General features: G+C 42.6%; 1 protein-coding gene across 13 annotated transcripts in view; it reads left to right on the top strand.

Moving 5' to 3' along the window:
• The window catches only part of BCAS3 (BCAS3 microtubule associated cell migration factor), an 803,928-nt gene that overhangs the window by 661,542 nt on the left and 129,420 nt on the right, over positions 1-12,966 (top strand). The window lies entirely within an intron of this gene.

Below are 12,966 nucleotides of genomic sequence, written 5' to 3'. Positions count from 1 at the left end.
TTTTGTTGCACCAAAACTGTTCAAAGGACAAATCTTTGGGGTAGTTGGTTTATTCCTAGACAGATGTGATTTCCTATTCCTGAGGGGGAGAATTCTCCACCTTGAAGGCTTCTGTTGTTCATTTGTTTCTCAGTTATGTCTGACTCCTCATGACCCCATTTAGGGTTTTCTTGGCAAAGATACTGGAGTGGTTTGTTCTTCTATAGTTGATTTTACATTTGAGGAAACCAGGGCAAACAGGGTTAATTGACTTGGCCAGGGTCACACAGCTAATAAGGATCTTAGGCTGGATTTTAACCCAGTTCTTAACTCCTAATCTGATACTTTATCCACTGTACTACCTTGCTGTCCTTGAAGGCTCTAGGTCTTTTTGAATGTCTAAGATCAGGAGAATAGATTTAGATCTATAAGAAATCTCCAAGGTTATCTACTCCACCTCCCTGCTCCTTACTTTATGGACAAGGAAAGTTAGATCAAAAGAAGTTAAATGCCACTCTCTCACAGGTTGTAAGTGACAGAAAAAATGACACTAACATTGGATTTGAAAGACCTTGGTTCAAATCTCACCTCTGAGACCTACTTTGTATGTGACATTGGGAAGTCATTTATACTCTTGATGCCTCATTGTACTCATCTGTAGCATCAGATGAGGGTTGGACTAGATAGCCTGTGAAGGTCCCTTCCAACTCTTGATCTATGATTTTATGATAAGCCTAGAAAATCTGAGTACTCTCCTGGCTCTCCCACACTGTCTTATTTTGGAAAATGATCCACAGGATTGATAAGTGTTAACAAAGCAAGAACATGTAGATTCAGCCTTCCTCAAACTGTAAAACAAGGTGCCAGCCAGCTCCAACCAGAAGTTCACACAGCTCCACTCAGGAAGATCTGAATACAGCTGGGTTTTCATCTTCCTGAGTCTGATGTGAAGCTCAAATCATCATAGCTCTTTTGCTTTAGTTTTTCCTGCTCTCTAAAGGTAACAGCAAATGCCCAGGGATCTTACATACTACTTGGATGTGGCAAAGTAATAGTGAGCTCATTCATGAGAGCACATCTTGGCCACTGGACTCATCAATCAATATGCTTCCCTTTTTGATGTCATTTCTAATTGCACAGAATCAAAATAATGGCAGAATCTCAAGAGTTAGATGGGACCTCAGTAGACATATAGTCTAATCCCTGCCTAAAAATATACCCTCTCTGACATACCCAACAGATGGTCATTCAACCTTTGCTTGAAAGACCTTTAGTGAGGGGGAAGCCACCCCACCCTGGTGCAGCCTATTCCAATTCCACATAGCTCTAATTAAGAGGTTTCCTGATATCTAACCTAAATTTCCCTCTGAACTACTTCCACCCCTTTCTCCTATTCTCTACTCCAGGATCAAGTAGAATAAATCGAATCTCTCTTTCATTTAACATCTTTTCAGTGCTTGAGGAACTTGGCATTGACAGGATTTTCCAGATTATCCCCTATGTACCATTGAGGGTCTATTCCATTATCTTTTTCAGAACTTATTTTTATATCTTTTTCAGTTAGCAGAAATCTATTTTATCTTCCTCTCCCCACAAATTGAGAGAGAGAGAGAGAGAGAGGTGGTGGGGAAGGGGGGGAGAGAAGTCCTATACCAAACATACATGGCCAAAAGAAATTCCTGAATTGGCCGTGTCCAAAAAAGTGTATGTTTAAATATATGTCTCAATCTGTAGTCTGAGTTCATCATTTCCTTCTCAGGAGGTGGGCAGCATGCTTTAGTATTATTGGTCTGCTAGAATTGTGGTTGGTCATTGCATTGATCCCATTGTCTTATTATTTTATTTTTAACATGTAAGTGACAGTATAAGTCCCATGATCAAGCTGGGAAAGAACTGGTGGATATGGTTTTTTTTTTTTCTCAGTTGCTGCATTCTTTGTTTAGTCATTTTTAGATTGTGTTTGTATTCTCCGTCATCTCTGAATTCCAACTGGAGAACCACCACCCAGAAGAGATAAAGGAAAGAGGGGCCCAATCAAGTGGCACTGGAAAGATTTATACCAAGGGGACTGGAGCTACAGAAAGTAAACTTGTTTACCAATGACTGGAAAGTGAATTAACTGACCTAGCAGTCCTAAAAGGACCTTTGTATGCAATTATGAGTCCTCACTATTATCTTTAGCCTGCTCGCTGGGCTCGAGAAATACGAGAGTAGCTGGACTTGCTTGTAAATAGCTCTACATGGGCACAACTTAACCATTTAATTTTTTTCTTATTCAACTTAGTTTCTTTTCAAGAGATTCTGTGCAAACCTTAATACTGATTAGCTTCACAATATGAAATGAGACTTATTTAATTATAGAAAGTCAGAACTGGAAGGCACCTCAGAGATCATCTAGGTCAAGCATTTTATTGATGAGGTAACGGAGGCCCAAAGAGGTAAAATGTCCTTGCCTAGAATACATAGGTTAGGAGTAAGTAGTAAAGCTGACAGTCTCACCCAGGTCTTATGTGACTAAAAACCCAGAGCTTTTTCCACCACTGGGCACCATTCTTTAGTACAAGGAATAACTTGTTGTTCTATTTCCCCTGAGGTAGTGGTCATTTCTGTTAGCCTCTTTGACACTTCCAGCCCTCAAGTGAATTGTTTGTGCTTCTGGGGCCAGGACTCTGCCCCAACAGTAGCAGAACATCCAGCATGATGTCAGTCTCTGAAATCCCAGGTTGTTTATATGGTGTACACACACACACACACACACACACACACACACACACACACACACACGTTCAACCTAAGAGTGTAGCTCTTTTAACCAACACAGACCACCTTAATACCTAATAGGAGAGAAAAAAATGGACCTTCTCTATGCCAAAGGGCTTCCCAGTCTGGGCAGACTTGGTAGACCTGAACTGTCTCCTCCATCTTAAAAGGGTCCTTTTAGGAGTTAAATTGAAACAGCCTTCTCCTACAGTGCCATTTTTCTTTACTACTAATTCCAACAGGTGTCAGGTATAATTTTCTTGGCTCTTAAGCTGAATGTTTGGCTGTTTGGTTAGGGTTACCAAAAAAAAAAAAAAAATTGGCTCAGTGCAAATGTTTACTTATCTAGTTAAGCAGAATTAAGACCTGAGTTCTAAACAGTTCCTAGACTAGGTGGTATAATTGAGATGCATGGGCTTTGTGTAAATAATGTAGCTCTAATTGACTTTGATTAAGTGCAAATTAGGATCACACGCATAGGGGGTGTGATTTACATTCCAGAGCCTTGTCTGGGCAAAATGGGGAGGGGAAAGGAGGGGTTTCAGTTGCAGGGTGGGGGTGGCTGATAAGGCTTGTTTACCTAGGATAGTCAGATGTAAGAGCTAGAGGTCTGGACAGCATCAGCATTTTTTTAAAACTAAATCTTCCTTACTTGTCACCCCAGGTTCTAATATCCCTCTTCCCATTTCTAGTCAAGACTTTGAGGGTGTTGACTGTCAGTTCCCCAAATCCTAGCTTTCATGGATTGGGTAGTTGCATGGTAGTGTGGAAAGAATGCTTGTAGTTTCTGGCATCAAAGAATACAGGAGTTTTAAAAAGACTGACTCGCTAATTAGGGCAGTTAGGTGGTAAAATGGATAGAGCACTGGCTCTGCAGTCAGGAAGACTCATCCTCCTGAGTTCAAATCCAGCATCAGACACTTATTAGCTGTATGACCTTGGGCAATTCACTTAACCCTTTTTGCCTCAGTTTCCTCATCTGTAAAATTAGCTGGAGAAGGAAATGGCAAACCACTTCAGTATCTTTGCCCAGAAAACCCCAAATGGGGTCATGGAGAGTCAAACACAACTGAAAAATGACTGAACTGAATATCTGTGTGACCCTGGGAAAATCACTTAATTCACTGGACCTCAGCTTCCTCATCTCTAAAATGAGAGGTTCAGACTCAATAATCTTTAAGGACCTTTCCTGCTCTAAAGCTACAATCCTGTGGTTTCTCTTCCTCCCTAACCTCTCTGCCTCTACCTAAAGTAAGCAGTGGATTTGGGTTGATGGAACCTCAGGCTTAACCACCATCCTTGGTTCCTGAAGAGTATCATGACACCTCTGTATACTCATTGACCAAGAAACATTTCAGAAAGGAAATGACTGGTGGGAAGCTTTCTCTAACGGGTTCCCAGTGTGTGGGAGGGTGGGGAATCAACAGACATGCTCCCAACTAGCTTCAGTTCCACACACATGTCTTCCTTTGGGATTGCTTTACAACTCTGAAATATACAAATGGTTGGACTCAAATACTGACCCTCCCTGGACTAAGATGGAAGGGGGCGTGGGACACACTAAGTGTCCCATCTTGATGGTATGAGGCAGAGGTATTTGGAACATGTTGTTAGTGCCGGCTTTAGCTTCCTATGCTGAGCATTCCCAGAGTGTATGATTGGTAGGGGGAGGAAGAGTGTCACAAGGCAGATTATTTGGGGCTTTGTGAAAGGGGCTGTTCTCAGGGAGGAAATGTTTTTCTGGAGCGTCATAGATTTAAAGGTAAAAGGGATCTCAGAGACTGTCTAGTTCAATGCACTCATTTTATAGATGAAGAAACTGAGGCCTGAAGAGGGAAAATAATCTTCCCTTTATCTGACAGGTCCTAAATGACAAAACCAGCATTTGAACCTAGGCTCACTGACCTTGGCTCCAGCCCTCTTTCCACTATCCCAGGCAGGGGGCTTAACGTAACACCAGAGGGTTGTTTTCAAGCTCTGGGTAAGTGGAGGTGGGGGAGGGGATATAGGGCAGAACAGGTGGAAGGAAGCATTATCTCTTTGACCTGAAAGGGCTAGGGAGTGCTCTCCAAGTTTTCCCACATTAACTGTTATTCCCACTGTGCTGCCCTCAGTGCAGAGAGCTAGATGGGAAGAAGACAGGGCTATGGAGGGATTTTCACACTTCTCAGAGAGCTAAAGACCTGCCATAGCCTTTAGGGAGGCTGCTAGGATGGTTAATATTCATTTCACACCCTTGTGAAGGATGTCTTCTATTGCAGCAAAGGGACTCCATCTGCCTGTCCCCTTCACACAGGGAGTGGGCTGTAGATAAACATGACCTCTAAATTGAATCTCTCCCCTATCCCCCCAAATCCTCACCCAGTGTGATAAGATGGCGTATTGAGGCAAGTTACACTGCAAAAAGCTTAGACAGGGAAAGGATGGTGGGCCCCAAAGCAACATATATATGCCAGTGAGTTCTTAGGGGAAAGCCGTCTGTCTCGCTACATGGATACAAAGCAGTCTTGTTCCACTCAGACATCGAGAGCCAGATGTTGCCCTAAGATGCTCCCTGTGATCCTGCCTTTTACCAGGACCCAAGCACAAGAGCCTAAGAGTCAGAAGATAGGGTTCTAGTACCTGCCTCTCACAGTTCAAAGAACATCACAGGACCCCCGGCTGGGGTTCGAAAGGAATTTAGATGTTATCTGGTCCTACTCCCTTATTTTACAGTTGAAGGATCTGAGAGCCAGAAAATTAAAGTGACTTGAACAAAGTTACTTGGGCAGAATCAGAATTAAACTCAGGTCTAGTGAGTTAGATGGGTTCTTCAATTCTACTTTGCCTCACTGAACCTGTTTTCTAGATGACTCCTAAACTCCCTTCCAGTACTAGAATTCTAAGTTGGGAAGGGGCAGGGTGGTCCCCTGGTTATCAGTGGTGACTGTTGGGCCCTGACTCACTGCTTTCCCTGCTCTGAAGTGGCTGTTGGGGCTGAAGGGCCCCTATTGATCTCTGTCAGTGGCACTTGTTGACCTGTGCCCTCCTTCCTGTGATGCCTCTTGAGGATGAGCCACGTGCTGCTGGTCTAGGCAGCAGCAGACCCCAGGGTTATCTGGCCTAGGGGCACAGCTCTCTCCCAGCCACATCTCTGCTGTACATATTGTCCTGGCTTAGAGGATTAAACCTCTGTGGAGGTTCAGACTCCCAGGCAAAAATATATATTGGTCAGTTCTGCAGTGTTCCTTCAGAAGATAGAATTTAGCTCTCAGTCTTGCATAAATAATTTGATTTAAAGAGCATGTAACATTTAATGAACATCCATCTACTTGTATGTGAGAGAATATACTCAGCTAGGGCTGAGAGTATAGTCCTCAAGGAGCTTTATTTAATGTGGGAATGAAGTAAACAAATAAATATGTTCCATGTTATAGAGGCAGCTTAAAACATGGCCCCATGCATAGGGTACTGGACCTGGAATCAGGAAGATCTGAATTTATATTCAGCCTCAGGTACTTGTTGGCTCTGTGACTCTGGGCAAATCTGTCTGCCTCAGTTTCCTCATGGGAGTAATAAATAATATAATATTTAATAAATAAATAAAATGGGGGTAATAATAGCACCTTCCTCCAAGATTTGTTTTCAGATAAAATTATATAATATTTATAAAGTGCTTTGCAAACCTTAAAACACTATATAAATGTTAGCTGTCATCATTAGGCTAAGAGAATCACCCAAAGTATTCCAGTAAAAGTTGAGTAGAGATGAGTAGGAAGAACACAGCATGGAACGGTGGAAAGAGCATTGGATTGGTTCCATAGTCAGGAGATCTCTGTTCTCACTTCACCCTCTCTGGACCTCAGTTCCTTCATCTGTAAAATGAGGAGATTGGATTAAATAACTTCTAATTACTCTTCCTTTTCCAGTTCTATAATCCTGTGAACAGTAGAGAAATCTCTCTCACAGGATTGCTAAATGAGCTACTTTACTTCTCTTTGTCTGCCTAGATAGATTGGAAAACATGGATCTAAGGCACTCACAAGAAGTGATCCATAGGAGCATCAGGAAATTTTACCAAGAGACCCAAGGTCTCTTTCAGCATTAACTATATCAGATTAGAAATGCAGAAAGGCTCAGAATGAAATCAGACCACTTTCTATCCCCTCACCCCATACCTATCAAGCTGTACTGTGCCTTAAGGGAAAGTGCTAAAGTGCTGTGTTCATATGAGCCCCAAAGACTAGCTGTCCCTGGGCTGTGCCTAGTATTATCCTGGAAGCTCTTAGCTTCTAGTCTGCTCTATAAGCATTGAGGGGAGGGATTCAGCTTGAAGAGCTGAGAATGATGAGTTCAAAATATGTACCAAGGAAATGGGTTTGCTATCATGGATGTTGGAGTCCTGATATCACCTCATCAGTGCTTGCCAAGTTAGGAAGGGGGACAAGCCTCATCCCAAATCCCAAACCGTGGTCACTTCTTGCCCTTCCTCATGGCCTGTACCAGGAACACCTTTGGTCAAACCCTGAGCATTGCTTGATCTCACTAGTCCTATTTTACAACTTTGCCCAGGAATCTAGATTACCTTTTCAGATACTAGTTGTTTTGTACTGGGGGAATTTTGGCCCTGGTGAGTCACCCCAACCATGTGAGGCTGACCCATTGAGTTCTTTTCCCATTACGTTTTGAAATAGACATCTCCAGGGGAACCCGCTTAGGCCCTTGCTCACAGCCTCTTAGCTCCTTCTCTCTTCTGTGCTTATAATTTCCCATTATGAGCATGATTACAACCTAAGAATACTGTATTCTCAGTTGGCAGATAAAATATGCTGGCTTTAATGGGTGCTCAGCCAGGGAATGAAGGGGTTAAAAGTTTTAGCAGGCGGACTGGCCAGCAGGAGTTGGTGGTATGGAGTAAGAGGGACGCCAGGCTGTCTCCAAACTTTTTGGCCCTCCCCAAGTGCAGAGATGAAGGAAGAGCCTCTATAAATCACTGGAGATTAGAGACCCTGTTCTTGCCGACTCGGCAGGGCTGCGCTGCTCAATGTCAAAGCCGCACGTATTACTTTAACAGCGCTCCTTTTCTTTATTAAATCCACTTTGAAATAAAAAAAATGATGATCTTTCCAGTAAGGGGGAGAAGGCCTAAAAGGATTTAGAAAGTATCTGTTATGTTACATTACCGAGACTAATCACCATTCAGGGAGTAGGTAACATTTTTTGCACCATCTCAGGCTGTAAAATGAATAGATGTATAAAGGTCGGTTCTTTGAAATCGATTTGTTGGACTGTTGACTCTTTTGCCCCTGGCCTTGCCGTTAGATCCCCCAAAGGGGTAGGAATGGAGCCTTGGGGGAAGAAGCAGAGAGTAACCAAAAGCCTCCTCAAGCAGATTCTCAGAAAGGGGGCTGGCTATTCTATTGGAGGGGGGAAAGGGGAGAAGGGGGAAGGGTGGCAGGAGAGAGTAAGAATCTGCTTTTAGACTTTAAAACCAAACTGGGGAGCTCTGACTATGCTCCTTCTGACGATGATGAAGACACTGTCAGCTTTTTCACCTATAGCCAATGTCTTTCATGACTCAGAGCTTCTCTGAGGAGTACGCAGCTTCTCCTAATCAAGTACCTAATGTTGAAATGCAGCTCTAATCATTAGCAACCCTTCAGGGAAACAAATGAGGAAGAGGCCTGAAGGCTGCAAAAATTAAAAACATTTAAAAACTTGATTTTATAGCTGAACTCTCAATCAACTAATGATACTATTAATTTCAATAGAAGTGGGATCCTCAACCTGATGGAATGTAGAATGTAAACTCCCTGTGAGCAGCACGGGTTTGTTTGTGTCTTTGTACCCCCAGTGCCCAGTTTAGTGCTTTTTTTAAATTTACAGTTTTTTACAGTTAATCATTTATTTTCTCTCCCTTTCACTTTGTCCTCCACTGGAGGAAGAAAAAACAAACGAAAGCAAAACCTTCGAATAAAGATACACAGACAAGCCAAACCGATCCCCACTTTGGCCCTGTCCAAATATTTGCCTCATTCTGCATATTTAGTCCGTTCCCTCATTGTCAGAAAGGGATTCTTCCACCCTTGGTCCTCTGGAGTCTTGGTTGGTCATTGTGCTTATCAGTTGTTTTATTTTACAGTGTTGTTGTTATTGTATTAATTATTCATGTGCTTGTTGAATGGAATGGAAATGGATTGAAGAATGGAATGAGTGAGAACTCCCCCCACAAATAATCTAATCGGTGTGTGTGTGTGTGTGTGTGTGTGTGTGTGTGTGTTCTCACAGAGGGTTCTGGAACCTCTAAGTCATTTACTCCGTATTACTTTTCTTAATAATCAAGTGGCCTTGACTACCACAGAAATAATTTCAAGGAGGTAGGATTACCTCATAAACAGTCCCCATGAAAATCCTTGAAATCCTAGAGAAGAAACATGGTCAAGAGAGCTTTTCACCAAGACCTCCCTTCAAGCTGGGCACTGGGGAACCCAAGGAATGTGGAGCACACATTTTGTTTTCTCCTGTCAAATACAAAGTGAGCAGAAGGTTAATGAAAGCGAATAGCGATCAAGTTATCAGATTAATTTTGAGCCTTTCCCTGGAAGGGAGAGATAGATATTTAAATGGAACTGGTTGATTGTGCATAGGAATAGGTTTTGGTGGAGGTTCATTTGGATGGGCCAGGTGCCTTCCCGGAGCATATTCCTTGCTCTGCAGCATGGTACGTTTTCCATCTGCTGCTTTAAAGTTTGGAAGGAGTTCACACCTTTAAAATGTGGTTTATATTTGCCAGGAAAAATGACTATTGTTTTGTAGAGCATCTCATCCAAAAGTTGACAAGTCACAGCTTTTTTGGCTCTTTGTTTTTTCTCTGACAAACAGCTTGAAGGTATCACCTTTGCAGGCTCCTGACACGATGAATTGCGGCTATTCATTTATGGCCGTGTGTGCTCAGGGATGCTCTTTCATGTGTTTAGGACGCTTGCCCAGTTTCAGAGAAGCAGTGCTTAAAATAGCTGGAAATAGATGTGGAGTTTGAGTTGGGTTGAAATGGGATTGATATCGTGTGCGAGCACATGCGCACACAGCCCAGAAAGGAGATTCAGAGATAGAGCAGTTCATACAGGGGTCCTGTTGCAGGCAGAAAATAAAAGCCATCATGAGAGGAGGAGAAGGAAGAGGAGAAGAGGGCAGGGGAAGGGAGGTGTGGGGAGAGGAGGGGAGAGGGAGTATTGCTGTAAGATCATAGCTAGTGGTCCTGAAGCAGTCACTCAGAACAGCATTGTGTGTTTTATTAGGAGAGAACAACTCTATAAAAGGAACAAGAGATTCAATCATAATAGAGTGGGGCGACAGGAGGCAGCTGCCAGCAATGGCTTTGAAATCGCTTTCCAGTCCGAAAAGAGTTGCCACATTTAATGTGCTGCAGCTGGTGGGATCGTTTGAGGAAAAGCTGAACCTGGCATCTCCCTCACAGAATGGAATTCTGGGGTCCCCCCCATTTTCTTTGGGTGAGGTTCCCTTCCCCTCCCTCCACTACAAGTGAACCTTCCAAAAACACTTTTGAGTTGGGAATGAAAGTGATCAGAGTCCTTGGTTCTTAGAAAAGGAAATAGCAATAATAAAAATAGCTAGCATTTTATATAGCACCTGGTGTGCCAGGCACTGTGCTAAGGGTTCTACAAATATTATCTCATTTGATCCTCATGACCAATCTGGGAGGTAGGTGCTATTGTTCCATCCATTTTACAGTTGAGGAAACTGAAGCAAACACATATTAAGCGACTTGCCCAAGGTTGCTTAGCTAGTAAGGGTCAGAGGCCAGATTTGAACTCAGGTCTTCCTGGATTCAGGTCCATTCCTCTACCAAATGCACTGCCTTTATGCTGAAAGGACATAAATGACACCTCACTCCCAGTAGCTCATTGCATTTGTCAGAATTTCTCCTGTAGTCTTGCAAACAGCCACATAACTAATGGCAAAGGAGATTGGTGTTAGATGTAGAACCATAAAGTTAGAGCTGGAAGGCCCTTAGAGGTTATCTAGTCCAACCCCTCCCCCTTTTGCCAATGAGGAAACTGAGGCCCAGAGAGATGAAACATTTGACCGAAGTAACAGACCTAGTATTTGAATCCTGGTTCAAATCCAGCTCCTTTTTCAGTGTACCATGCGGTTGAGTAGATGATAAAGAATATTGATTTCATTTTAATGACAGACCTACTCTTGTTTTTTATCAGGTTATACAATCAGAGTTGAAAACCCAAAGTTTGAAAATATCCCACCAACTGCTAGATAGAACTATAACAGTTTTTACACAAGGGGTTGTAAGGGAGAGTAAAAGGTAGGAGGGAAGTAGACTCACTTGGATTGTGGCCATCAAGTGAGGAAAAATGCTCTGAAATGAGATACCACTGCAGCGTGGTGCCAGACAGGGAAAGAAATTTCCCCAGAAATGACAATATGATGTCTGAGGACAGGTTGGTAAAGGAAGAAACCATCCCAGAATAATGCTGTCCCTGCTCCCTAAATATTCTACCCTAGGATAAAGTCCTTCAATATCCTCAACTGGGTTACAGTTTTCCTGCTAGTCTAGAGTTCTGAATGCCAGTTCAGACACTTAACTAGTCATGTGATAATGAACAAATCATTCAACCGTAGTTAAATGATCTGGAGCTTTCTCATCTATAATATGGAGAGAATGCATAAACCTCAAACTTTATAAGGTTTTTGCAAGGAAAAGGCCAAACATCACATAACTCAATTCAACAAATATTTGCTGAGGGCTTACTATGTGAAACCAGGAGTCACTTCTATGAGTAATATTTGCTGCGTGTTTAGTGTGCATACCTGAACTTTCATAGCGACTTCCCTGGTGTCCCTAGGATAGACAGAAGCCACTGGATGAGATATACTTCAGGATAATGGACACTAGATTTGAAGCAAGAAGATCTGGATTCAGATTTCACCTGTGCAGCCATTATGCCAGATGTGTTACCTTAGGTAGATGCTTCAGCTCTATGAGTTTCATTTTCTTTATCTTTAAAATGAAGAAGTTAGTAGAGGATCTATTAAAGACCTTTCCCTTAAGCTCTTTGCTACTTTTAGAAAACTAGGAGCCAACTTGCTTTAGGGGCAGCTAGGTAACACAGTGGGTATAGTGCCAGGCCTGGGATCAGGAAGACGGAACTTGCAGAGTTCAGATCTAGCCTCAGATACTTCCTAGCTGTGTGACCCTGGGCAAGTCACTTCATTCTGTTTGCCTCAGTTCCTCATCTGTGAAAGGAGCTGGAGAAGGAAATGGCAAACCACTCTGGTGTCTTTGCCAAGAAAATCTCAAATAGGTTCATGAAGAGTCGGACACAACTGAAACAACTGAACAACAAGCTTGCTTTAGACTGCTGACCTTGCAATCGGAGAACCTGCTTCTAAGGTCTTGTGTGATCATGGACAAATCACATGGATTCTCTGGACCTCAGTTTCAAACACATAATCACAAAGAACCCTCCTGGCTCTAAAACTAATCTTGTCAACTGCCACATTGGCATTAACTATACATACTATGAGCATGTTTAGTGATCATAAAAGCAGACTGCTGGGCAATAACAATAGCTCATATTTATATAGTACTCCATTTTACAAGTGAGAAAACTGAGGCCTGGCAAGGTTGAGGGAGTAGCCTATAGCCAAATGGCTAGTGAGTCAAGACTTGTCCCCATGCCTTCTAATTTCCAGTCCAGTGTTACTTCCACCACACTTATACTGCCTTTACTTCATGAGGACCCAACAAACTACACCATATTGCTGGTGACAGAAAGAACAAAATGGATTAGGAATCAGAGGTCCTGGGTTCATATCTCTGCTACCATGGGACCTTACCACTTCAACTCTCTGAGCCTGGGTTTCCTCATCTGTAAAATAAAGAGATTATATTAAATGACCTTTAAGTCCTTTTAGCTCTAAAGATAGGATCTTTGAGCCAGGGGCATGAGCTAGGCCCTCTTGTGGTCAGGATATTTGAGATCTTCTCAGAGTGACAAATCAGTCTCAGGGTGAATAGGCTGTCATGTCTCTGCCCAAAGTAATTGAGTCACAGACTACAAAGTTTAATCCATGCTCTTGCCAGCCACCAAAATGGGTTGTTATTAAAGAAAAAAAATGTGCAGAAAGAATTCCAACCACCATAATCAGTAACCATAACAGAGTTATTAAGTTTGCTGAAAAGGAATCTGAAATACATCATCTCATGGT

The sequence above is a fragment of the Notamacropus eugenii genome, chromosome 2 (genome assembly GCF_028372415.1).
Source record: "Notamacropus eugenii isolate mMacEug1 chromosome 2, mMacEug1.pri_v2, whole genome shotgun sequence".
Lineage (NCBI taxonomy): Eukaryota > Metazoa > Chordata > Mammalia > Diprotodontia > Macropodidae > Notamacropus > Notamacropus eugenii.
Note: the sequence above shows the minus strand (reverse complement) of the source record. Positions and strands in the feature narration are given on the sequence as shown.